Here is a 27175-nt window from a genome sequence, read left to right as displayed (position 1 = left end):
CTCCCTGGTACTGTCTCTCCCTCCCTGGTACTGTCTCTCCTCCCCTGGTGCTGTCTCTCTCCCCTCCCTGGTGCTGTCTCTCCCTCCCTGGTACTGTCTCTCCTCCCTGGTACTGTCTCTCCCTCCCCTGGTACTGTCTCTCCCTCCCTGGTGCTGTCTCTCCCTCCCCGGTACTGTCTGTCCTCCCTGGTACTGTCTCTCTCCCTGGTACTGTCTCTCCCTCCTGGTGCTGTCTCTCCTCCCAGGCCTGTCTGTCCCTCCCTGGTACTGTCTCTCCTCCCTGGTTTCTCTCTCCTCCCTGGTGCTGTCTCTCCTCCCTGGTGCTGTCTCTCCCTCCCTGGTACTGTCTCTCACTCCCAGTACTGTCTCCTCCCCAGTACTGTCTCTCCTCCTGGTACTGTCTCTCCTCCCTGGTGCTGTCTCTCCCTCCCCTGGTGCTGTCTCTCCTCCCTGGTGCTGTCTCTCCCTCCCTGGTGCTGTCTCTCACTCCCTGGTACTGTCTCTCACTCCCTGGTACTGTCTCTCCCCCCTGCTTTCTCTCCCCCTGGCACTATCTCCCTGGCATTATCTCCCCTCTGCTTTCTCTCCCCTGGCACTATCTCCCCTTGGCATTATCCCGCCGGCACTCTCTCCCCTCCTGCTATCTCCCCCGCCCTTTCTCTCCCTCCTGGCACTATCTCCCTGTGGCACTATCTCCCTAACGACATTCTCTCCCCCCTGGCTATCTCCCCTGGTACTATCTCCTCCCTACTATCTCTCCCCTCGCTTCTCCCCCTCTGCTACTATCTCCCCTCCTTTTCTCTCCCTGACGACACTATCTCCCCCTGCTTTTCTCCCCCTGGCACTATCTCCCCCCGCACTATCTCCCCCCTGGCACTATCTCCCCCTGGTACTATCTCCTCCTTGCACCTATCTCCCCTGGCACTATCTCCCCCCTGCTTTTCCTAGCACTATCTCCCCCCTGGCACTATCTCCCCCTGGCACTATCTCCCCTGCTTTCTCTCCCCCCTGCTTCCTCTCCCCCTGGCACTATCTCCTGCTACTATCTCTCCCCTTGCACTATCTCCCCCCTGGCTATCTCCCTGCTGGCACTATCTCCCCGCTGGCACTATCTCCCCTTGGCACTATCTCCCCGCTGGCACTATCTCCTGCTGGCACTATCTCCCCCTGGCACTATCTCGCTGGCACTATCTCCCTGCTGGCACTATCTCCCCTCTGCTTTATCTCCCCCTGCTTTCTCTCCCCCCTGGCACTTCTCCCCCCTGGCACTATCTCCCCCGGCACTATCTCCCCCTGGTACCTCCCCCCTGGCACTATCTCCCCCCTGGCACTATCTCCCCCTGCACCTCTCCCCCCTGGCACTATCTCCTGCTGGCACTATCTCCCTGCTGGCACTCTCCCCCCTGCACTATCTCCCTGCTGGCACTATCTCCCCCTGGCTATCTCTCCCTGGCACTATCTCCCCTGGCACTATCTCCCTCTGCTTTCTCTCCCTGGCTATCTCCCCCTGGCTATCTCCCCCCACTATTCTCCCCTGGCACCTCTCCCCTGGCTCTCTCCCCTGGCACTATCTCCTCTGCTGTCCTCTCCCCCCTGGCACTATCTTCCCCCCGCACTATCTCCCCTTCTTTTCATCTCGCCATAACCTTGACCTTGGTCCGTCAGCAGTGCGTGAACTTGGCCAGAGGCACACAAACGACGCCAACTACCATAATTGCCTCGTTAATCTCTGTAAAGCGGTCAAGGGCTCGGACAGCTGACAGTGTAGCCAAGTCTCACACACACACACACACACAGCCTCAGGACAAATACTTCCAAGAATGTTGACCATAATGCAGTTGGCATGGCTCTGTGGAATGACGCTTAACATTATACAGAAGTCTGTCTATCTGTCTGTCTGTCTGTCTGTCTGAAGTGTCTGATGGTGTTTAGGTATCTGTCTATTATGTCTATATGGTTGTGTGTCTGTGGTCTATGGCTACCAATGTCTCTCTACAGAAAAATTAGTATTCTCTCTCTCTCTCTCTCTCTCTCTCTCTCTCTCTCTCTCTCTCTCTCTCTCTCTCTCCCGAAGATGGATACTAGACCCCTCAGAGAAATAGAGGAAGGAAGGAAGCAACTAGCCGAGTTACCTACCTGGCCACCCGCACCTCCCTACCAAATTTTAAATCTATCTTCAAAACTGTGGAAATGCAAGAGGAACACACACACACACACACACACACACACACACACACACACATACGTACGTTACTCGCTATACATATAACTTTTAGTAATGTTAGCAGCCTTGAGATAAAATTGCCTTTATAAATCCCTAGCACAGAAAGTTAAAATTACACTGTTTTTATAATAATTCCTTTACTAAAGAAACTATGGAAGTGCAATAATTCACGTCGGTATGTAACCCGTATTTATAATGTTACTGTCGAAAAAAAAGCGTCTTTAAAACATCAGTCACTTCCTAGATCATTTAATAACATATCTCTATAATCTTTGACACTGTAATAACGACAGCTGTAATGTCTTCGTTCCTTGTTGCTCTTACATTCTGCTTTGTCATCTAACTAGTCAATTCTTCGTACTAATTTTGTCAACAATGGTGTAGTGATAACATAATCCTGGTATATCTAGTACAGTTTATTGTGCTTCCTGATTGTATATACAAACTACAAAGAATAACTGTAACTAACTGTAACGGTTTATTTTATACACTATTGAAGAACAGTTTGAGGACACCCATTATCTTTTTCTTCCTGCTGTTACATGCTTATACAATACCTCTGGCTTATCGATCTCTCATTCTGTTTTGTTATCGTATTAGTTCCAGTTATGTGTATTTTATTAAGAACCATTTTATGTCAGTTTCCGCCGTCCTGCTCAATTGTCACGACGGATTGAATGACATCATGGCTTCAACTTTAGCCGTAAACTATACATTTGTAATTTGTGTTGTTGAAGATATTATTTTTTCCTCCCTTGCTTTCTGGTCCTCCGCCTCTTGAAGGACCCACATTACTCTTGGCTGTAAGGGGAGTCTCAAATGACCTGGATAGTGTGATCGATGGCAATTACAAGCAGTCAGTCACTTCCACTATAAGATCAGCCATAAACACACCAAAAAGACACACAAGTAGCTATTGTCTGAGATTTGTATGTGGCTGAATATGTCTGTTTACTCTACCTGGCGATACATTATCAGGTTTCTTTGAAGATAGGGTTAGCCATATTGATTCTGTTTCACCACGAATATCTGAGGAAAACGCGAACAACTAAAACAGCCTCTCGAGTCAAATATCACGAGAGTCTTGCCATCTTGACCGCTGCAGCTGCACATCATGATAGACTAGTTCAGAAAGATACATATCATGGAAAATAAAAGTTTACTGAAAGATTCATCGTGTACGTGTTATCATCGTCCAAAATCCTGTATAGAACGACACGGAAAATGTAAAAGAAATCTCACACGTTCTTGTAAAATTCTCGCTAAAACACTTGACTAAACTAACAACAGCACAGCATAAATTTCAATGGACTTTAAGTGAGCCAAGAAAATGCTTAATGTTTACGCTTCTGGGTGACTATTAATTCAAACTATTTAATGCCCTTTCTTTCATCTCAAGACTGTTATCACGTAACATATACAGCTCGCAGAATCCACAATGAAATTTCACAAGAGCGACTCACTACCATCTTAAGTGGTTGGAGGTGTGACTGTTCCTTGTCTGTCATGAAGTGAAGGTTTCTGCAGTTGTGCTTCTCCAGAGATATTTTTCAAACAGTTTAAGTACTAGATTAAGTACAACGAAACAATATGCAACCAAAGTAACTTATGTATCGAAGTAAACTCCCATATTAACAGCAGCATGACCCTGCAATAGCACTATATTGCCTCAGGTCTTCAAACACCATTGCCATAACACCTTACAGTTACAAGTCCCATTCAGTGAGAACTTTGACGGTTTCATCAGCCACAGTTTCACTTTGGAGTCGATGATTGGTGGAAATAATAATAACTTTCCCTCTTCGCATGACGGAGGTGTAGGTACAAGAGAGCTGCTGGGTGATGGTCAAAATGAGGCTCGTCACTTTGAAATTTCTCTCAAGTTCACATTTATACCCTTTATCTCCACCTGAATATTCGTCTAATATATTTTTACGTACAATATCTTTACTAAAATACAATACAATGACTGATGCATCGCGTGAGGCAACAATGGATGGGCTGCTGTCGTCATCATGAACTGTATATGAGGAACTCCAAGGTAATCTATCTAGAGTAGCAATGACAGACGGATTTACTAATACAGCCCCGGTAGAGTTATGGTTATGGCTCTATAATTAATTCTGACAGGAGGAATGTTTTATCATCAATAGCAAATACAACCAATGTAGATTTTTTTTAGTCAGGATAAAACCTCTCCATTTTCTTTGTTTTCGTCCACGTTTTATTTCCGTCTAGGTTTTTCGTTTTTCTATTTCTTACTTCTCTCTCTCTTTTTCTTTGTGAACTCGATTTTTAACTTCATTTCATTTCCAACCATTCCACCTGTCCCTGAGTTTCCTATTCTGCATGAAGTAATAGTATACCTTCTTCCTCGAGTAAATAATTTAATCATATTCTCCCAACAAGCAGGTGATGGGTCAAGGAAGCCTCACAGCAGGTCCTCAGAGAAAGACTATGTATTTACCTACTTCTATCCTGCTTACGTACCTTCCTTCCTTCCTTCCATCCTGCCTGCCTACCTTCCTTCCATCCTACGTGACTTCCTTCTTTCCTTCCTGCGTGACTTCCTTCCATCATATATATGGTTGTTATTGTGTCACCTCCACCATGACGTATTACCAGTATCACATGGTTCAGGTCCTCCGTGAAGTAACTGTTTATAATCCACGCCTCAACAATTTTCTGGTCGATAAATTGTCCACCTGTCTCCACTGTGCAACAAGATGGTATTTTAACTCGTAATAAGTCAGCGGGTCTCCGAAATCGTTAGTCACGTCTCAGAAGTGTGTAAAGACCATCGAAGTTTAGTCGGAATTACTGTAGCTGGATATGGATGGCCAGCGACCCATAGCCTAGTGCCTTTGCTGCCCACGACAAGTTGAAGTTCTTGGATCGTAAGTTAAGGTTATATATTGGGTGACAATTATCATTCTTTGCTCGTGTGGACATAGACAGCAAATACGCATCGACGGACTAATTTAAATGGGTATGAGGTTATGAGACTTGCCAGATACTAAACATTAGACAATATAAAGGCAAGAGGAAGAATTATATGTACAGTTCGAGACACAACGCCCCCGGGCATACAGATACACTGCTTCATCCATGACAACGCCATGAACACCCGCCAACCTCGAGAGTGTACAACAGATGCATACATTACGCGAGTGCTCATTTTTTAATTGTGTAATATTGTGCCTCGGTCAATGGGGATCAGAGGTAAAACACTGTACAGTTAAGTCAATATTACTAGAGGTTTCCTGAGCCAGACCGACAGTGGCAGCACCAGGCTGCTCACACACCACAATCATACCTAATATAAAATAACTTATTCTTAAATGTAAAAATAATAATTACTTTATTTGTCAGGGAAGGATATTCACTAACATAATTATTTGAGTTTATTTCAATACCTTTTTGGTCAGAACTTATAACACAATACAGCACAGCATCAAGCATTGGCTAAACATTGGCTTTTTTACAAATTTTTAGCACAGGTGCCCAAGGGCGTGACGGAAACAGCAGTATTGGAAGAATCAGGACAGACATACAGTATTTAATGCAGTAAACAGCGGGTAAACGTCTTATGAAAATACAGTAAAATTCAATCATCTAAACTTAGTCTAACCTCTGTTGTTTTATTATTTCAATCGTTACAAAGAAATTATTATATATACACAAAAAGAGTTGAATCGATCTTATTTTCTGTACAAGGATTAGCGAGACAGCCGTACAACGTTAGGGAGGAAGTCATGTTGAAGTAACCAAAACCCGTGACCTGTACAGTATGTGCTCAGTGGTAGGCTGTCACGGGCCACAGAACCAAGCGATGGACTTCACAAAAGGTTTCAACAAAGAACCACATTTTCGTTTAAACGGTCGTCACGTTAATAAAGTAATATTAATTATAAAAAAATAAAATATTGTTTCCTATGACACTTAAGTCTTACGTCCGCCTTGTTAGAATAGAAAAAATGATGTCTTTTCCATCGTACCGCCTGTGATGACGTCACTGTCGCCATGATGAGCTCTTTAAAACTGATCCATGACGACGACTGCTCTAGGCTGTAGCGCCCACACTAACGATAATACCCGAGACTGTACAGTACAGTGCCACACACCCGCTGCTTCACCGTGTAGTGCCTCCTACAAGGTGCTGTTCGTCCTGCCTGGCCCTAAACGCCGTGTGTCAAACATGACCTTCACTGTGATGAATATTAAACACTGATGACTCATTGTGACACACTAACCTTCGTGTGTCAGTCATAAAGAGTAGCATACCTACCACACAGCGTGTGTCAACCATGACGTGTAGGAAAACAGCGTGTGTCGACCATGACGTATAAGTGAGGCAACACGTGTATTAGAGGTGCCAGGGGCGGTCCAGCAGTCAGCAGCGACCACAACCAACCAGAGAAAGCCGCACCACAACCCTGTCTCCTGCTACCAGCCCGACCAAACTTCCTACCACTCTCGTTATCTTCCATGGCAGCTACAACCAAAGTCTGGACGGCCTGTTGTACTGTACACCTGTTGTAGTGTACACCTGTTGTAGTGTACACCTGTTGTACTGTACACCTGTCGTAGTGTACACCTGTTGTACTGTACACCTGTCGTAGTGTACACCTGTTGTAGTGCACAGCTGTTGTAGTGTACACCTGTCGTAGTGTACACCTGTTGTAGTGTACACCTGTTGTAGTGTACACCTGTTGTAGTGCACACCTGCTGTAGTGTACACCTGTCGTAGTGTACACCTGTTTGTAGTGCACCTGTCGTAGTGTTATACCTGGTGTAGAGTTACAACCTTGGTAGAACTGTATCGAACATCACACCTGACTAGTAACACTAATGATGGTAGTGTGGTGATGGTGGCGGTATGGTGGTGATGGTGGCGGTGTGGTGATGGTGGCGGTGTGGTGATGGTAAGGTATGGTGATAGTCTCGGTATGGTGATGACAGTGGTAGTGGCGTGGTGATATAGTAGTGGTATGGTGGTAGAGATAGTGATGATAGTAGTGTGGTGATGGTGGCAGTATGGTGGTGATGGTGGCGGTATGGTCATGGTAAAGATGGGAGGGAGGACGGCTGTGCCGGGAAATGAAGGGTAAGGTAAACAGGTAGGGATGGGGGAAGGGGTGATTAAGGGAGGGCAGACCTGAAGGGAGGAGGGAGGGAGGAGGGAGGAGGGAGGGAGGGAGGTGGGCAGACAGGACAAAGGTTAGATTAGGTGATGCAATACACACACACACACACACACACGCACACACACACACACACACACACACACACACACACACACACACACACACGATGGTTCCAGGACAAATAGCAGTAGCAAGACAATGGTTCCAGACAAGTAACAGTAACAAGACAATGGTTCCAGGACAAGTAGCAGTAACAAGACAATGGTTCCAGGACAAATAGTAGTAACAAGACAATGGTTCAGGACAAGTAACAGTAACAAGACAATGGTTCCAGGACAAGTAACAGTAACAAGACAATGGTTCCAGGACAAGTAACAGTAACAAGACAATGGTTCCAGGACAAGTAACAATAACAAGACAATGGTTCCAGGACAAGTAACAGTAACAAGACAATGGTTCCAGGACAAGTAACAGTAACAAGACAATGGTTAGGACAAGTAACAGTAACAAGACAATGGTTCCAGGACAAGTAGCAGTAACAAGACAATGGTTCCAGGACAAGTAACAGTAACAAGACAATGGTTCAGGACAAGTAACAGTAACAAGACAATGGTTCCAGGACAAGTAGCAGTAACAAGACAATGGTTCAGGACAGAGGAGACATCAGGGAACTAAGGTAGAGTGTGTTGCGTGTGCGTGTGTCTCTGTGCATGTGTGTGTGTGTGTGTGTGTGTGTGTGTGTGTGTGTGTGTGTGTGTGTGTGTGTCTTCACCTCCAGGGTAGCGTGTCTGAGGGTTAAGGGCACCGCTAACTCCGCCCAGCAGCTGCGGCCAGACAGGTTGGTTCTGCCAGGGAGCGTCTTCTTGTTTTCCAGCTAATGTAACCTGTAGTACCACACACCTGAGCTATACTCCCTATCTCAGGTACAGTACTGGTTCATACAGGTACAGTACTGCATCATACAGGTACAGTGCTGCATCACACAGGTACAGTGAGTGCATCACACGGGTACAGTACTGCATCACACAGGTACAGTACTGCATCACACAGGTAACAGTACTGCATCACACAGGTACAGTGCTGCATCACACAGAGTACAGTACTGCATCACAGGGTAAGTACTGGTTCATACGGTAGAGTGCTGCATCACACAGGTACAGTACTGGTTCATACAGGTACAACACTGCATCACACGGGTACTGTACTGCATCATACAGGTACTGCATCACACAGGTACAGTGCTGCATCACACAGGTACAGTGCTGCATCACACAGGTACAGTACTGGTTCATACAGGTACCAGCACTGCATCATACAGGTATAGTCTGCATCACACGGGTACAGTGCTGCATCCACGGTACTGTGTGCATCACACAGGTACAGTGCTGCATCACACAGGTACAGTGCTGCATACAGGTACAGTGCTGCATCACACAGGTACAGTACTGGTTCATACAGGTACAGTACTGCATCACCTGGGTACAGTACTGCATCACACAGGTACAGTACTGCATCACACAGGTACAGTGCTGCATCACACAGGTACAGTACTGCATACGACAGTGCTGCATCACACAGGTACAGTACTGCATCACACAGGTACTATGCTGCATCGGTATAGTTATACAGTAGTACTGCATCCACAGGTACAGTGCTGCATCACACAGGTACAGTACTCACACGGGTACAGTCTGCATCACACAGATGCAGTACTGCATCACACGGGTACAGTGCTGCATCACAGGTACAGTACTGCATCACGGTACAGTACTGCATCACACAGGTACAGTACTGCATCACACACTGTACTGCATCACAGTACAGTACTGCATCACACGGGTACTGTGCTGCATCAACTGGTATAGTACTGCATCATACAGGTGCAGTTGCTGCATCACACAGGTACAGTACTGCATCACACAGGTACAGTACTGCATACACAGGTACAGTGCATCACGGGTACAGTACTGGTCATACAGGTGCAATTCTGCATCACACGTACAGTGCCATCACACAGGTACAGTACTGCATCACACAGGTACAGTACTGCATCACACGGTCTGCTGCATCATACTGGGTACAGTATCACACAGGTACAGTACTGCATCACACAGGTACAGTGCCATCAAGGGTACTGTACTGCATCATACAGGTATAGTACTGCATCATACAGGTACAGTGCTGCATCACACGGGTACAGTACTGGTTCATATAGGTACAGTACTGCATCACCAGGGTACAGTGCTGCATCATACAGGTACAGTGCTGCATCACACGGGTACAGTGCTGCATCACACAGGTACAGTACTGCATCACACGGGTACTGTACCATCATACAGGTATAGTACTGCATCATACAGGTACAGTGCTGCATCACACGGGTACAGTACTGCATCACACGGGTACAGTACTGCATCACACAGGTACAGTACTGCATCACACAGGTACAGTACTGCATCACACAAGGTACAGTGCATCATACAGAGTACAGTGCTGCATCACGGTACAGTGCTGCATACAGGTGCTACTGCATCACACGGGTACAGTACTGCATCATACAGGTACAGTGCTGCATCACAGAGTACATGCCATCACACAGGGTACAGTACTGCATCACACAATACGAGCAGCTGTCACATACCTGGGCAAAGTCAAGGTGCCAATTTAGATCGGCTTAAGATACAGACACATCTAGTCAATTAAAGAGGGACTCTCTCAGGTAGGGCAGTGAGAAGACACGTAGGTGGAGAGTGGGGAGGGTAGGGAGAAGGGAGGGTAGGGAGAGGGGGAGGTAGGGAGGGAGGGTAGGGAGAGGGAGGTGGGGAGAGGGAGGGTGGGGAGAGGGGGAGGGTGGGAGAGGGAGGGTGGGGAGAGGGAGGTGGGGAGGGTGGGGAGGGATGGGGAGAGGGAGGGTGGGGAGAGGGGGTGGGGAGAGGGAGGGTGGGGAGGAGAGGGGGGGTGGGGAGGAGGGTTGGGAGGAGAGGGGGGGGGTGGGAGGAGGGAGGGTAGGGAGGGAGGGAGAGACGGAGAGGGGGAGTGGGTAGAGGTGGGAGAGCTGAGGTAATGAAGGGAGACAGCAGCTGGGGGAGGGAGGTAGTGAGGAGACAGCAGCTGGGGAGGGAGGTAGTGGGGAGACAGCAGCTGGGGGAGGGAGTGAGTGGGGGAGGCAGCAGCTGGGGGAGGTGGTGAAGGCAGCAGCTGGGGGAGGAGGTAGTGAGGGGGACAGCAGCTGGGGAGGGAGGTGATGGGGGGAGACAGCAGCTGGGGGAGGGAGGGAGTGAGGAGGCAGCTGGGGGAGGGAGTAGTGGGGACAGCAGCTGGGGGAGGGAAGTGGTGGGGACAGCAGCTGGGGAGGGAGGTGGGAGGAGGCGGCAGCTGGGGGGAGGGAGTAGTGAGGCTGGGGAGGAGGTAGTGAGGAGGCAGCAGCTGGGGGAGGGAGGTGAGTGAGGAGACAGCAGCTGGGGGAGGAGGTAGTGAGGAGACAGCAGCTGGGGATGGGAGTGAGGGGAGGCAGCAGCTGAGGAGGGTGAAGTGGGGAGATAGCAGCTGGGGATGGAGGTAGTGAGACAGCAGCTGGGGGAGGGAGGTAGTGAGGAGGCAGCAGCTGAGGGAGGGAGGTAGTGAGGGAGAGGCAGCAGCTGAGGGAGGGAGGTAGTGAGGGGGCAGCAGCTGGGGATGGAGGTAGTGAGGGAGGCAGCAGCTGGGGATGGGGGAGTGAGACAGCAGCTGGGAGGGAGGTGGGGAGGGAGGTAGTGAGGACAGCAGCTGGGGGAGGGAGGTGGTGAGGGGACAGCAGCTGGGGGAGGGAGGTGGTGAGGGAGGCAGCAGCTGGGGAGGGAGGTGGTAGGACAGCAGCTGGGGGAGGGAGGTGGTGAGGAGGCAGCAGCTGGGAGAGGGAGGTAGTGAGGGGACAGCAGCTGGGGAGGGGGAGGTAGTGAGGGAGGCAGCAGCTGGGGAGAGGGAGGTGGTGGGGACAGCAGCTGGGGGAGGGAGGTAGTGGGGAGGCAGCAGCTGGGGGAGGAGGTAGTGGGGAGACAGCAGCTGGGGAGGGAGGTAGTGGGGAGGCAGCTGGGAGAGGGAGGTGATGAGGGGCAGCTGGGAGAGGGAGGTAGTGAGGGGACAGCAGCTGGGGGTAATCAGTGGTGGGAGAGACGCTCTGCTTCTCCTCCACACACCTCACTTGCTCCTCCCACCTTCCCTCCCTCCTCCACCCTCCCTCCCTCAACACTCCCCCCTCCAGCCCTCCCTCCCTCAACCTCCCCTCCCTCCCTCCCTCAGCAACAAACACTTATAAAAAAAAAACAAATGACTGTGCCACCAGGTTAATAAGGCAAGGTATGCTCTTGCCTCAGGTGTACAGGGGCTCCAATATACCTGACGAACTTCGACTATTTCTCTAATATCCGGTTGGTGGAGCCTGCCGAAGCAATGCCATATATGGTCTTGGTCTTGCCTGGGAAGTGTAAGTGTGTGTGTGTGTGTGTGTGTGTGTGTGTGTGTGTGTGTGTGTGTGTGTGTGTGTGTGTGTGTATGTGTGTGTACTTCCTCGTCATTATCATCATCGTCATCATCATCATCACATGTTTACTCTACAATGACACTTAAGCTGTGAGACACCCAGGTTGTTCAAGTTAATAAGGTGAAGAAAAAACTTCTTCCTCCTAACCTACTTCCTAACCTTCCCTAACCCACTAACCTCCCCTCACCACCATTAAAGGGTGCTGGTTAACGATCAAACAACATCTTCATTAACACAGTAACAAGATAAGCTGGAAGCAAAACACAGAGCAGGCAGACTCACTGACGTTCACATACACGTATATATATGCCCCTCCTCCCCTCCTTTACCCCTCCTTTACCTCCCATCACCCTACCCTCATTACCCTACCCCCTCCCCACCGGGCTGGTGATCATGGTAACATTAACCTAGAGTCAATGTGTGTGTGTTGGTTACTCCCATGACTCGTTATTATTACCTTTAACCTCTTGATACGATGATTTTAACCCTTAGTACGATAACCCTCAAGTACTCAAGGTGTTAATATGTTTATCTGTACTCGTCAGTCCATCAGCCACTTGTACTCTTTGACCTCGGACTATAGCAGCATCAGGGACAGTTACAATTATCACAATCCTGGATATTGAGACGAGTGTTGTAGTGCTGGAGGACAATGTTGTGATATTACGGGTACTAGAGGACAATGTTGTGATATTACGGGGACTAGAAGGACAATGTTTGATATGCAGGGACTAGGGAGGACAATGTTGTGATATTACGGGAACTAGGAGGACAATGTTGTGATATTACAGGGACTAGGAGGACAATGTTGTGATATTACGGGTACAGGAGGACAATGTTGTGATATTACGGGGACTAGGAGGACAATGTTGTGATATTACAGGTACTAGGAGGACAATGGTGTTATTACGGGGACTAGGAGGACAATGTTGTGATATGCAGGGACTAGGAGGACAATGTTGTGATATTAAGGGTAATGGGAGATGTGTTGTGATATTACGGGGACTAGGAAGACAATGTTGTGATTTACAGGTACTAAGAGGACAATGTTGTGATATTGGGGACTAGGAGGACAATGTTGTGATAATACGGGGACTAGGAGGACAATGTTGTGATATTACGGGGACTAGGAGGACAATGTTGTGATATTGCAGGGACTAGGAGGACAATGTTGTGATATTACGGGGACTAGGGGACAATGTTGTGATATTACAGGTACTAGGAGGACAATGTTGTGTGCAGGACTAGGAGGACAATGTTGTGATATTACGGGACTAGGAGGACAATGTTGTGATATTACGGGGACTAGGAGGACAATGTTGTGATATTACGGGTGGAGGACAATGTTGTGATATTACGGGTAGGACAATGTTGTGATTACGGGGACTAGGAGGACAATGTTGTGATATTACGGGTACTAGGAGGACAATGTTGTGATATTACGGGTACTAGGAGGACAATGTTGTGATATTACGGGTACTAGGAGGACAATGTTGTGATATTACGGGTACTAGGAGGACAATGTTGTGTTATTACAATGTTGGGACTAGAAGGACAATGTTGTGAAATTACGGGGACTAGGAGGACAATGTTGTGATATTACGGGTACTAGGAGGACAATGTTGTGATATTACGGGTACTAGGAGGACAATGTTGTGATATTAAGGGTAATAGGAGGACAATGTTGTGATATTACGGGGACTAGGAGGACAATGTTGTGATATTACCAACACAATGACACCAGCTTACTACTGTTATCTCACTACCGTTGTCTTACTGTTTGTACCGTTGTCTTTGTTTCTCTTACCGTTACCTGGGCAGCCGCTTCATCTTACCTGCGGAGAAAAATTATGGTTCACGTTACTTGTCAGTGAAGGCAACATGAAGTACACTCATCTATGGCTTAAAACAAAAATAAACTATTTTTTTTTATATATATACAAGTTAGTTATACAATCTAGTTGATAATTGTGTGTGTGTGTGTGTGTGTGTGTGTGTGTGTGTGTGTGTGTGTGTGTGTGTGTGTGTGTGTGGAAATAAAACACATAGTTAAGAGTTTGTCTAAAAATCAGTGCCAAGGCAATTATAAACACCTGAACTTTAACAGGCACTAAATCTCAGGTGTGCTGTTGCTCTCTGCTGTATCAACCGACTCACCTGAATTTGATTTGCATACATGTTTAAGTTCAGGAGGTTGTGAGTTACCTACCTGACTTACACACACACACACACACCAATACATGACCTCACACACCAATACATGACCTCACACATACTAGGAAACTGTGAAGAAGAATCACTTTAACACCTAACTTAACTTAACCTAACTTAATTTTACCTAACCTAACTTAACTTAACCTAACCTAACCTAACCCTACTGCTCATCAACTCATTCGTGTATTACTGTAGTGTACGATATGTATCCGGTATTCACCACCTCCCTACATGGCTACAGTGGGATATATATACAGTGGTCGTGGTGTGCAGTGACGACCTTCCTACACGACTACAGTGAGAAAGTAACACTAACACCACCCACATGCATTTATACCTGTTTAATAAGAGTAATTATTCAGGTAACAAGAGAGAGAGAGAGAGAGAGAGAGAGAGAGAGAGAGAGAGAGAGAGAGAGAGAATGTGTGTTTTCAGGCTCAGGTGGTGGTGGTCACAGTGAGTGGTGGCCAGTGTTTACAGAGCTAGAGAGCGGGACGGTACGGATCTCTTCTGCAACAAACTCTCTTCCTGGTCATTAGAAACCTCCCTCCCCCCCTTTACCCCCCACCAGGATGAAATACAAAACTACTCCCAACGCGACACTGACAATGGCACATCAGCAGATCAAATTTCGCAACAGGAAATAGAAAGTCTTTAATACCGTATATACCAACTGTATGATGACAAAAGACGGTCACGGTAACACAATGATTGAGAACTATTAGCATCATCCCGTACCTATCATCACGGACCCCTCACTATGGACCCCTCACCACACTCACCACATACCCTCACCACACACACCACACACCCTCACCACACACAACCTTCACAACATCTAATAACCAACAACCTTATAAAATTATAACTAAGTAAATGTATAGAAATAAGCGCCAACACTTCACTATAACCTACCTAAGGGCACCTGGAGGAGAGGGAGTGGGAGGGGAAAGGGAGAGAGGGGGAGGGAAGGTGGAGAGGGGTGAGTGGTGTTTGTCTAGACCTCATTAGTGCCAGGTAGTTTATTATTAAAAGTATTACAGGTAACTCAGAGATGACATAATTGCTCTAGAATGTATTGTGTGACCGGATGACGGGAAATATCTGAGAGGAATATTATACAGGTGTGATTGTCTCTACTCTTCTCTACTTGGTGATTGTTGAGAGATTGTGTGAGCCTATATGGTGATTGTTGAGAGATTGTGTGAGCCTATATGGTGATTGTTGAGAGATTGTGTGAGCCTATATGGTGATTGTTGAGAGATTGTGTGAGCCTATATGGTGATTGTTGAGAGATTGTGTGGCCTATATGGTGATTGTTGAGAGATTGTGTGGCCTATATGGTGATTGTTGAGAGTTTGTGTGAACCTATATGGTGATTGTTGAGAGTTTGTGTGAACCTATATGGTGATTGTTGAGAGATTGTGTGGCCTATATGGTGATTGTTGAGAGATTGTGTGGCCTATATGGTGATTGTTGAGAGATTGTGTGAGCCTATATGGTGATTGTTGAGAGATTGTGTGAGCCTATATGGTGATTGTTGAGAGATTGTGTGGCCTATATGGTGATTGTTGAGAGATGTGTGGCCTATATGGTGATTGTTGAGAGATTGTGTGGCCTATATGGTGATTGTTGAGAGATTGTGTGGCCTATATGGTGATTGTTGAGTGTGTGTATATGGCCTATATGGTGATTGTTGAGAGATTGTGTGGCCTATATGGTGATTGTTAAGAGATTGTGTGGCCTATATGGTGATTGTTAAGAAATGGTGTGACCTATATGGTGATTGTTGCGATGGTGAACTACAAGTAATTACCATTGCAATAAACATATTTGCCAACTAGACATAAACCTGACACACTCTGTCTTCTTGTTCAACCTTAATACTGTACAATCCATGTTCTACTGCTGCCCCATTATACTTATGTTTTTCAATTCCACTGTAATTTATGTATATACTTATAAATACAAAAATTACTAAAAAAATAAATATTAATAAATAAAATAAATAAATATTGAAGTGATAACCGTGGTAACATTATGAGATGTTCTTATTACCACCATGCTATTGTACTATTCCAGATGATACTAAATGTTACATAATACTTCCTTGAGATAAATGTATAGTATATTTCAGGTGCCTACAGGAGAGCTCAGGTTCTCAACTGGCTCAGTCATGTTAATATTGTTATTTTTATCTACTCTGGGTTTTTTCTGGCTAAATAAACTGTTTCAATTCAATCCAATGGTGACCTATACCTGGTGACCTGTTGAGATGTGTGACCTACGCCTAGTGACCTGTTGAGACAGTGACCTACCTGGTGACCTGTCGAGAACGGAGGAAGAGGTGGTAGCTGACGAGGGGTGATAAAACCGTCAAGTGACCTCTTCTGACCTCATGATGGAAGGAATGGCGGTGGGTGCTGGAGGCCGCCACTCGTCACAGGAGGTAGCGGGGAGGTAAGAGAGGTATTGGCTATAGGTGGTCACATTCTGCCCATCACACACCACCATCACACATTATAATCCACAAGATACTTTTATAAACACCACAATTTCATCTCGTCAAAATCCTAACACAAACAAACACAAAAGTTATCAATAATCTCTTCACACTTTTATTTTGTTTTTTATGTTTTTCAATGTTTTTATGTGTTTTTAGTTTTCTTGTTTTGTTTTAGTTTTTCATTATCCCAGGCGAGGGTTTTTTTTTTTTTAGGCACTGCACTTCATTTGTTTTTAGTTCTTGTTGTTTCTCGTCGTTCCTGTGAAGACAAAACACTATATTTTCTGAACCTTTAAAGTTGTTGATTTGAGTGATGACGAGGGAGGCGTGAGAGGTGAGGGTGGATGGAGGGATGAGGGAGAGGTGAGGGTGGAGGGAGGGAAGAGTGAGGGACAGAGGTTAGATTAGGTCAGGTTAGGTTAGGATAGAGGTGGGGGGAGTTACCCTAATGATGTACCTCCAGACCAGCTAACGATACTACCTCGTCACTGGTATTATGGTGTTTACATAAGGCGTGTATCTGGAGTGTAGGGCTGGAGTGTTTACTGGTGTGGTGAGAGATACATTACCAGCAGTTATCAAGGAATTATTATTATTATATGTTGTATTGCTAAAAAGGTGTATGGTACTGTGCTGTCTGTCTGTCTGAGTCTGTCTGTCTGTCTGTCTGTCTGTCTGAGTCTGTCTGTCTGTCTGTCTGGGTGGCTCACGAAACTCTCCTCCCAACATTTTTTTCTCTCCGACTCAAATCTCAAAAATGATCCTGAGGTACACACACACCCACAGGCTCCTTTAATATATAGGTGGGTCCAATTATGTCACGCTATATAAGGCTAATAGCCGATTAAGCTTTAAAGAACGAGTGACGTGTTTGCTAAATTGGGTTAACCTTTTTTTATTGCTACACCTTAATGGTATTTAATTAATTCTGGTGTGCTCAGTGTGGTGGCTGACATAACATTGCTGTATTAGGTGGAAGGAACTGGATCTTCCCCCTCCCACACATGCACACCTGCTCAGTAGTACGTATTTGGGTTTTAAATTTCGCATGACGACGTTTTTTTTTTGGGGGGGGGGAGGGGGAAGAGTTCGGTCCTAAAACATCAAAACAGACCACAATAAACTCTTGGAATAAAAGTGGTTTGTCAATTATCCCCTCAACAATATATCTCATGTAAATAATGCAGCAACATATTGTCTTACTCTAGAATATATAACTTTTGGTGGTTCTCTCAAGGTGTGGCTGCCATATATGTAGTGTGGCACCTGCTGCCTGACCACACTCGTTCCACACCACCAGAGATCAGCACCCACACCCTGAACCAACCTTGGACACGCCAAATAGAAGAGATGGGAATTTATAAACATGTAGAATAATTTAAGGGTAGAATATAAGAAGGTTACCAGCTCAGAGCCTCCTGTACCCCCTCCTTCCTTACCAAGTCGAGGGGGCGAGGGACCTGGTAACCCCCATCATCTTGCACTTAACTAACAAGCAACGGGAAGAATAAAAAAAATAAATAAAACTGTTGTATCTACGGTAAGTGAATGTAATTATAATAATAAGACATAATGATTAAAAAAACAACCTTGTCTGTTTTGGTGCTTGAGACGTGTATCTACAGGACAAATGGAGATATGTGCTGGGGGACAGGTGAAGGGAGTAAAGTTATGGGTATCTGGAAGGGCAAGAGTTGGTCGTCCTGTTTATTGATGGGATACACACACACACACACACACACACACTACTCCAAGATGCACCAGTGTGGATCTACATGGTGAAATATCAAGGATCAAACAAAAAACAGAACACGAATAACGAGTTACTGTTTACCGAGTGCCTAATCTTACAACAACCACAACCAACAGCCAACCAATAACCAACAGTGACCTACAAGAACACCTGAGAAAAGCCACGGGTCTCCTAGTCCAAACCAAACATACAATTACTACCGCCTTAATGACCTTAACTGTTGACGGCCAGTAAATTAAGTGGAAGAAGAAGAAGAAAGGTTATTGTGAGTATGTACAAAAGGACAGTTCCATAGCTCTCCAAGTTGTCGTGCTGGACGAATATAAGGAAGTACTTCATCACACAAAGGCTGGTAGACCTATGGAACAGCACAGGGCTTCAAAAATAATCCTAGACAAGACTAGTAGGTGAACAATGAAGGGATCCTACACACACACACACTATGGACCTCCTTCCTACGCCATGGCCGCCTCTAGTTATGGTGTCTGTTAGGTTTAGGTTAGTTTAGGTATTCTGACATAAATATATTCCCCTCGGCCTGATTGATGTTCAATAAGTTGTAAATATTTTTTCTGAACTTATACCTGAAGTGTTGCAGTTGTTGTCTAATATGAAGTTGCGAATTAAAAATAAATGGTTTTCAACGAGACGAAGAAATGTGTAAGGACAATTATTTTGCCCCCATGAAGAACTGCGGCAGGAGGACGACCCACAATGAGGCATCCTGCAGTGAAGGTGAAGGATACAAGAAGTGTGTATATAAAGGATGAGGTCAATGCTAGGAGTAAAGGAGGTGAGGTGAGATGTGAAGAAGGTTATGGACGTTTGTGTTGTGTAAGGACAGAGGACGATGTAAGTATGCAGGTGAGGTGAGGCAGTACACAGTCGAGTGGAGTGTGAGGAGAATCTACCTATCAGAGAGGCACAAGTATAGCCAGTTGTACACAACAGTAAGTGAGGTACAGTAGAAAAGAGAGAGGGAAGAGACAGCACGCCGGTGGGCCTGAGCTTGAAGGTTGCCAGTAAGTGAGCTGTCGTTCGTCAGGCTGACGGCTGTGGCCTGGATGTGGTCTAGGATATATAAACTAGACAGTAGAGAACACATTGACTTGTCAACAACACAGCCTTATGCTTCAACTGAACTTTATACACAGTGAGAAACTGACTGGACGAGAAATGTTTCCTCGTGGTCCAGAGAGAGAGAGAGAGAGAGAGAGAGAGAGAGACTCACCCCCTGGCAGAGGCAATACGTTAGACCACCACCACAGGTCAGAAGGACTCTCACGTCTGGACATGATTGCTTGAGAAAGTGAACAAACGTCGACATATATTGTTGTATAGCGATAAATAATTACGAGAAAAAAAAAGTATGTTAATGGGGGCTGTGTACTTTATGGCCGATATCACACAAATGCTTCCACAACCTTTTAGAACTTATAAGAAAGATCCAGAAAGCTTGTAGTTATTCCCTGTACTTAGATACCAACGATATTAAATTCTTGTTATTTAAATCTGGTGAAATGTTTACAAGGAGAGAAACAAGTGATACTGATATACTTCATAGATAATAAAACCTAGTGTCTAGAGGCGAGGGGTTAGGTTGTGATGAAGTGTTACCTTGTGTCTAGAGGCGAGGGGTTAGGTTGTGATGAAGTGTTACCTTGTGTCTAGAGGCGAGGGGTTAGGTTGTAATGAAGTGTTACCTTATGTCTAGAGGCGAGGGGTTAGGTTGTGATGAAGTGTTACCTTGTGTCTAGAGGCGAGGGGTTAGGTTGTGATGAAGTGTTACCTTGTGTCTAGAGGCGAGGGGTTAGGTTGTAATGAAGTGTTACCTTATGTCTAGAGGCGAGGGGTTAGGTTGTGATGAAGTGTTACCTTGTGTCTAGATGAAGCGTTACCTTGTGTCTAGAGGCGAGGTTAGGTTGTGATGATGTGTTAGAGCACGAGTGATCACATGCCACCTGAGGCCCTCCTGTACACTCATCACCCAACACACACACCACCACACACACACACCACACCACCAACACACACACACACCACACACACACCACCACACACACACCACCACCAACACACACCACCACACACCACCACACACACACACACCACCACCACCACACACAACTAACAAGGTACTATGCTAAAATAAAAAACTTTGCTCTCGGCTATGTGCTTGGTTCAGGGGTTCAGACATCATAAAGGTGTTAGCGTTAATACCTGCAGCAAGACACTCAAGTCACCAACCTACACAAAAGGAAATAAGAACCTTGGTCACCTTTGTCAGTGTAGAGGCACAAACTGCTCATTTCCCTGCTGTGTGAGTGGGCTGTCTAGTGGTGACGTTAACACAATTATACGAGTTTATTACATAATGTGTGTTGACATTCAGGTGCAAAGATGATCTCATACCCTTAAGAGATGGGACATTGTTCTTGATAAAGCGTTGATAACAAAAGGTAACTTGACTCCTCACAAAATGCCTGACGTGGCTGCGGGTGTGAATACTACCACCAACACCTGCTACCTACACACTCCAAAAAGTATCCCTACGGAGCGGTCCGATGAATTTCATAATGAACACTCTGACTCCTGTTGTCTCGGTAGGGTTGTTAAAATCCTTCGTCCGTTGTGTCATATTGTCTTAACACAAAAAGTAAAGATACCTTATGGAGCGAGTGTACATAGTGTGTACTGTAGTCTAATGTACTATATAATAATGCTGGGAGTTTTGTATTTATATTCCTGTATACTGTAGCCTACATATACTACATTGTTTCACGCTAATAATCTTTCCTTAGTTAACACCTTCACTTATCACACACACATGATTCTGCAGGATTCTAAGTTTTTGATAAGATAAACTTGAATATTTGGGTAATTATTTTAAGTGACTTGACTAAAGTAATGATATATAATCTTCCATAGTAAGAGTTTAACCCCTTGTGTAATAGGGGTCACTCTCCGTGCTGAATAAAATCGTCTGCGATTAGCCAAATAAAATATCAGAAGTGGCGTCCAATAGTGAAGGAGTTAAAGAATGAGCTCCGAGGACTATACATACAGTACTGGCAAAATCGAACATTAAGGTCATAAAATTCTTCACAAATGATGGATCAATAGCAAGGAAATTCATCGCGGGGCGAGTGTGAGGCGCAGATGTCCCTCCAAGAATTCAAGGGTGATCGTTAGAGCTTTAAGGATGACCCCCTAGTCTTTAGGTGCCAGGGACGAGACAACTGTAGCCCAAGTCGAGAGCTTGATTAAGGCGAACCATCATAACAAAGTCGAGGAAATAAGCACTATGGTTAGGTTAGGTTAGTTAACATTTCACCGGGAAGTGTTGTGACCATCATCTATGAGCACTGGGTTTCTTGTATATGTGTTTCCCGAGACCTCAAGTTGTGAGTTCCTTTCTTGAACTGTACAAAGCCGATCCAGACAAGTTTTTTTTTCAGTATAATGACAGATGATGAGACCTGGATTCACCATTGGAATTCCAAGTCAAAGATGGAATACATTCTATGGAAGCACAAGTATTTTCGACCCCCAAGAAGTTCAGACGTCAACCTCTACCAGCAAGACCATGGCCTGAATTTTCTGGAATACCAAAGGGATTCTGCTGATCGACTACCTGCCGCAATAAGCAACGAACACCAGGGACTATTATGCCGGATTAATGTGAAACCTAGGTGACGTCATCCAGGAGAAACAATGGGGAATGTTAACTTGAGGTGTGCTGCTGGTGCACGATAATGTACTACAAATCCAGTGTCACACAAATGTCTATTTACGACTGTGGTTTCGAGCAACTCACCCCCCTCCCTCCCTCCCAGCCCAGATCTTGGCCAGAAGAGACTGTTTCAAAACCCGAGGATGAAGGGGACCTGAAGGAGACAAAGGAAGTGTTGTTAGAGGAGTAGACAGAAGACTTCTATAGGACTGCCATAGTGAATATAAAGAAGTAAAATAAGTTATGAAATCGGGAAACTGTTGAAAAATATGAGTTGTTGTTCTGCCTCTTAGTTACTAACCCAATATGGAACAATTGACTGCAAATATTACAAACTGTTTCATGGTAGTTGATAGTTAATTCAAATACACTTATTGACGTAACAGGTTTATGGACGAGACGATCTGACCAGATTACTTGGACGACATTCACACTCCGGGGCCTGGTGGACATGGCCACGTGAGGAGGCTAAATGTTATAGTGAGGGAATGATTGAAGGACAGGAAGGACGACGCCATAATGTATAGTGAAGGAGAGTCCCTGTAATGGCCGGGTGTCTTGACTTTATAAATAGCCACTTGACCTCAGAGAACACATCACAGCCACATGACCTCAGAGAACAGATCACAGCCACACGACTTCAGAGAACAGGTCACAGCCACTTGACCTCAGAGATCAGGTCACACCCACATGACCTCAGAGAACAGGTCACAGCCACATGACCTCAGAGAACACATCACAGCCACACGACCTCAGAGAACACATCACAGCCACATGACCTCAGAGATCAGGTCACACCCACATGACCTCAGAGAACAGGTCACACCCACATGACCTCAGAGAACAGGTAAGATCCTCTCATCTCCACGGTCGTCCAGCGAGGAAGATGGGAGCCTTGTTGCCTTCACCAGATGTTGTTGACAAGTGGACAGTCACGGATAGAAGGACGAGCAGCCTGGTTGGTACTTCACGTTAGCCGAGTTATGAACTGACGAGTAATTACACAAGTACTATTAGCTGAATGAACACTTAGTGATTATTATCCTCTGAGGCACTCGTCGTCACACACTCTCCTCCACTACACTCGTCCACACACACTCGTCGTCACACACCCTCCCCCAGCACTGACTCTGGACCATTATTCTCAACCGTGGAGGCGCTGGCTAGACACTCACTCACTCACTCACTCACTCAAATATTTAAACACCAGCCTCCACAAACAGACGGACGATTATATTAACTAAATTTACATGTTGATCGATAGTTACTGTATGTGTTAAACCTGATTGTCCTTTAGAGTTGATTAAGTTATAGTATGTATGTATTGTATGTTAATTTGTTTATTTGTAACCCGTACGTCCACTTACAGCAGGTCTTCAGTACAGGATGTGAAAAGCGTGTCTGGCATGACATCCCCACCTCGCAAATGAGAGGTCCCAGGTTCGATCCCAAGCAGGGTGAAATATGGGCAAGTTTCTTTACGCCATTTGTCTCTGTCTACCCGGCAGTAATTGGGAACCTGAATGTTAATCGATTTTCTGATCGTGTTCCGGGGTAATGGTTAGCCAGTGCAGTTGGCGAGTTGTCCGGTCTTCTCGGGCTATACCTTGACACTGGGTCATACAACTCGGCAACTAGTCAATGACGTCATATTTTGTGTTAGTGTCCCCCAAAATATATTCATGTGTTTTTATGCAAATTTCCCTGCTGGTGTTTTACTGAGGAGGATAACGGTGTTAACATGACGTGTACAGCATCTACTCGTACATCTCCCTGTCACTAGTAACACTGTACACCCCCCCCCCCGCCATGTCATAAACAAGATCAGTAAAAACTATTTAAAAAATGTCAAAGTACCTAGTGAGCTGGGGACGGGGGGGGGAGGGGGGTACAAAATGTAATCAACATAAGTTGACGATAATATATTTTTAAAGACAACCATTTTACCGTAACGCTGAAGACTTAACCGAGGCGGTCCATTACGTCTAAACCCCTTCTGGTACTCCTGTACAGTAGTGTAATATATAATATATATATATATATATATATATATATATATATATATATATATATATATATATATATATATATATATATATATATATATATATATATATATATATATATATATATATATATATATATATATATATATATATATATATATATATATATATATATATATATATATATATATATATATATATATATATATATATATATATATATATATATATATATATATATATATATATATATATATATATATATATATATATATATATATAATTTTATTTCATCATGTTTTCAGTGGGATTGGGACACACTTCTTCACTTTTCGGTATAACTCACTCAGTACAGTACTGGTACATAAGGTTTTATTTCTTCAAACTATACTTCACGATTATAAGATTTTCCATTTAGTACTGATTAAAACTACAGTAACCGTGCACAAGGTGACAATAATTTGTCTTCATACACTAATTTCAACATCACAGTGTTGGTACCGATCACTGAGAGCACCGCTGGAGCTGCTCGCGCGTGTACACCACAACCATCACTGACCAGCACGCGCCCGCCGCCTCACCTCACCCACGCCTAGAAATTGTTTAGGTTACCTTACCGCTGACTACATTGTTCACCACTTTCTTGTTATTACTGAAGGAGGGGAGGATTTATCAGCTGTAGTGAGAGTATTGTAGTAAATCTGCTTTAATATGCAAACATTGAGAAGAAACACAGGTAAAGTGGAAAAAATCGTGGATGGCTGAAGAAAAAGGGAGAGGGGTTGCCCGCTACCTGTGTGGTGTCAGCGTACGATGATTACTTAAATTTTATTAATTTAAGTTTTTCTTACACTTAAAATATTAAAATAATTGTTTCCCATTTAATAATGAACAGTTCTTTACTGGGTGTTTCATCTCCTTAAAGTCAGGTATTTAGTTATAAAAGTAAGAACAATAAGGTATGGACAGTAACAACCTTTCTGTAGTTTATCTCCACTATTCATATTACCTGCAAATTAATATATGGACAGATATTTGTTTATTTTTAATATAATTGTAACTCCTAATAAGAAGGGTCAGCAGTAGACAGCGACTGGTGAATGTCGCCCCAATATAAAGTGGGACATTTTCCGGTAATGTGTGTGATTGTGTTGTACTTGGCTGATGTACGAGAGTTACACAACCTGCCAAATAACTAAATAATACACTTCTGACTACACAACTGTATATATGTAAACACTGATAGAGCATATGATAAGTGAGTGTAACTAGTGTCGTGTGCCTGGGGTTACGTCTTCCTGCCAGCGACAGTTATGACGTAATAAATAACTCATCAACCACTTACCTACCCGCTGTGAGTGTGACGTCAGCTACACTACCTTCCCTCAAGCATCATAAACACCCTGTGATTTTCATACTTGTGGAATACTATAAGTTTCCGCCACGCCACTTATCCAGAGGAAGGCGACGCTAAGTTACTCTCCATACTGGCGACTAAATGTTAGGAATGTTTATTAGTAAACTATGGCAGTGTATGGTGCCCTCGTATGATAAAAAAAACTGAACACCTCATGATGAATACTAAGAGGTTGTCTGAGAGCGTTGTGTAATCTTCTCGGAGACTTCAGAAATTTAAAGGGCCGTAATAGGCCTAGGAGCGAGGCTACCCAGTAGAGAAAGTGCCTACTTTCTGCCCACTTGGTCGCTGGTTCCCTCCCGGGGCACTTCCATTCCTCCCAACTGTAAAGGCGGTCGAATGTAGTGCCGACCTGCCTCCTTGTATTTTTTTTTTACGGGTATTAGTCCACCCGGGCACAGGTCACTGACCCACATCGGGGCCTGGGGGGCGAAAATGTAATAATAATAATAATAATAATAATAATAATAATAATAATTCATAGTAAATAAAATTTATAATAAAAATAAAATAATATAATAATGATAATAATAATAATAACACTGTAATAATAATAATAATAAAGAACTATAAAGTAATACAAAAAAAATCAATAGTGAGAAATGATATATGTATGTTGTGTTGTCAAAGTAAGAGAAACAATTGAGACCCTGCAATTGTGTGTGAATGAGGCAGAAAGACAGATCAGCAACCTGGGACTTGGTCACAATTTTCATGATGCCATATGGCAGCAGGGTCTACCATTAGACAATACTGTACATTATGCTTCCAATATCTTCCCAGACGGTAGTAATTCGTTTGATAGCTGCCTACTTCTATCTACTACCGAAAGAAAGCTTATCTATAGTTTCAACAGGCCTCCAACACTCTCTTTCATTATCAATACACTGACAGCTAATGAGACCCCTCCCCATACCCATTAAACAAAATTTACTCTCGCTCTATAACAATCACCGGAAGCCACTGACCATGGCGCCTCATGTTATCGTTGTACCTCATCTTCCCCCACAGAGGAACGATGTGTCCTCGCCATTAAGGATCTAGTTCCTACTTGATTGTCACCGCTGATACAGTGTGCCAATTATTGTATATTGTTTCATATCAACATAGGGTAATTCACACCAAAGTTAGTTTTTCATTAATTTATACATATAACTTTGCCTTTCCTTATACCAGCTATACCAGAACCATTTATAACTTTGCGTATGTTTGTAAAAGGTGTTCATTATTTACAATATCTTTTAGAATACCAAAATTCAATAATCCTTTCACCTCTTGTATTTTTATTTCCTCCACTAAAATTTCCAACGGCACCTTTTATTCCCTCCTGATCCTGTCCTACGTGGTCAATCGTGTCTCCCATACAGATCATTTTTTTTTGTTTCAGATATACAAATACTTCTGGTAAGTGATCATAAAATTAACCTTATCAGCGCCGCTTCTTCCCCGTTATGAGGCGCGAAGTCGTAATATAGTTTAGTTGCACTGTTCCAAGAGTCAAAGAAATGTTTATAATTTTCACTCTTGTAATGGACTCTTTCAACCACCTGGGGGGAAGGGGGGGAACTTAAAGCTTACTCCATGGTGTCGACTGGTTGAGGCCACCTGGGAAGAGAGCTTAAAGCTTACTCCATGGTGTCTACTTGTTGAGGCCAC

The 27175-nt window shown here is 44.6% G+C and overlaps 1 protein-coding gene across 2 annotated transcripts in view; it reads right to left on the bottom strand.

Moving 5' to 3' along the window:
• LOC121859989 overlaps positions 1–24653 on the bottom strand; it is a 65930-nt gene extending 41277 nt beyond the window's left edge. Inside the window, exons 1-2 of one of the 2 annotated variants that reach the window (XM_042356985.1) lie at positions 24604–24653; positions 16423–16869 (exon numbers count right to left, since the gene is read on the bottom strand). The gene's annotated coding sequence lies outside the window, so the exon portion shown is untranslated. Of the gene's footprint in view, positions 1–16422; positions 16870–24575 lie in introns of both variants that reach the window. The other variant, XM_042356987.1, reaches the window with a different exon arrangement.
• Positions 24654–27175: the final 2522 nt, after the last annotated feature.

This window comes from Homarus americanus, unplaced genomic scaffold (genome assembly GCF_018991925.1).
Source record: "Homarus americanus isolate GMGI-L3 unplaced genomic scaffold, GMGI_Hamer_2.0 scaffold38393, whole genome shotgun sequence".
NCBI lineage: Eukaryota > Metazoa > Arthropoda > Malacostraca > Decapoda > Nephropidae > Homarus > Homarus americanus.
Note: the sequence above shows the minus strand (reverse complement) of the source record. Positions and strands in the feature narration are given on the sequence as shown.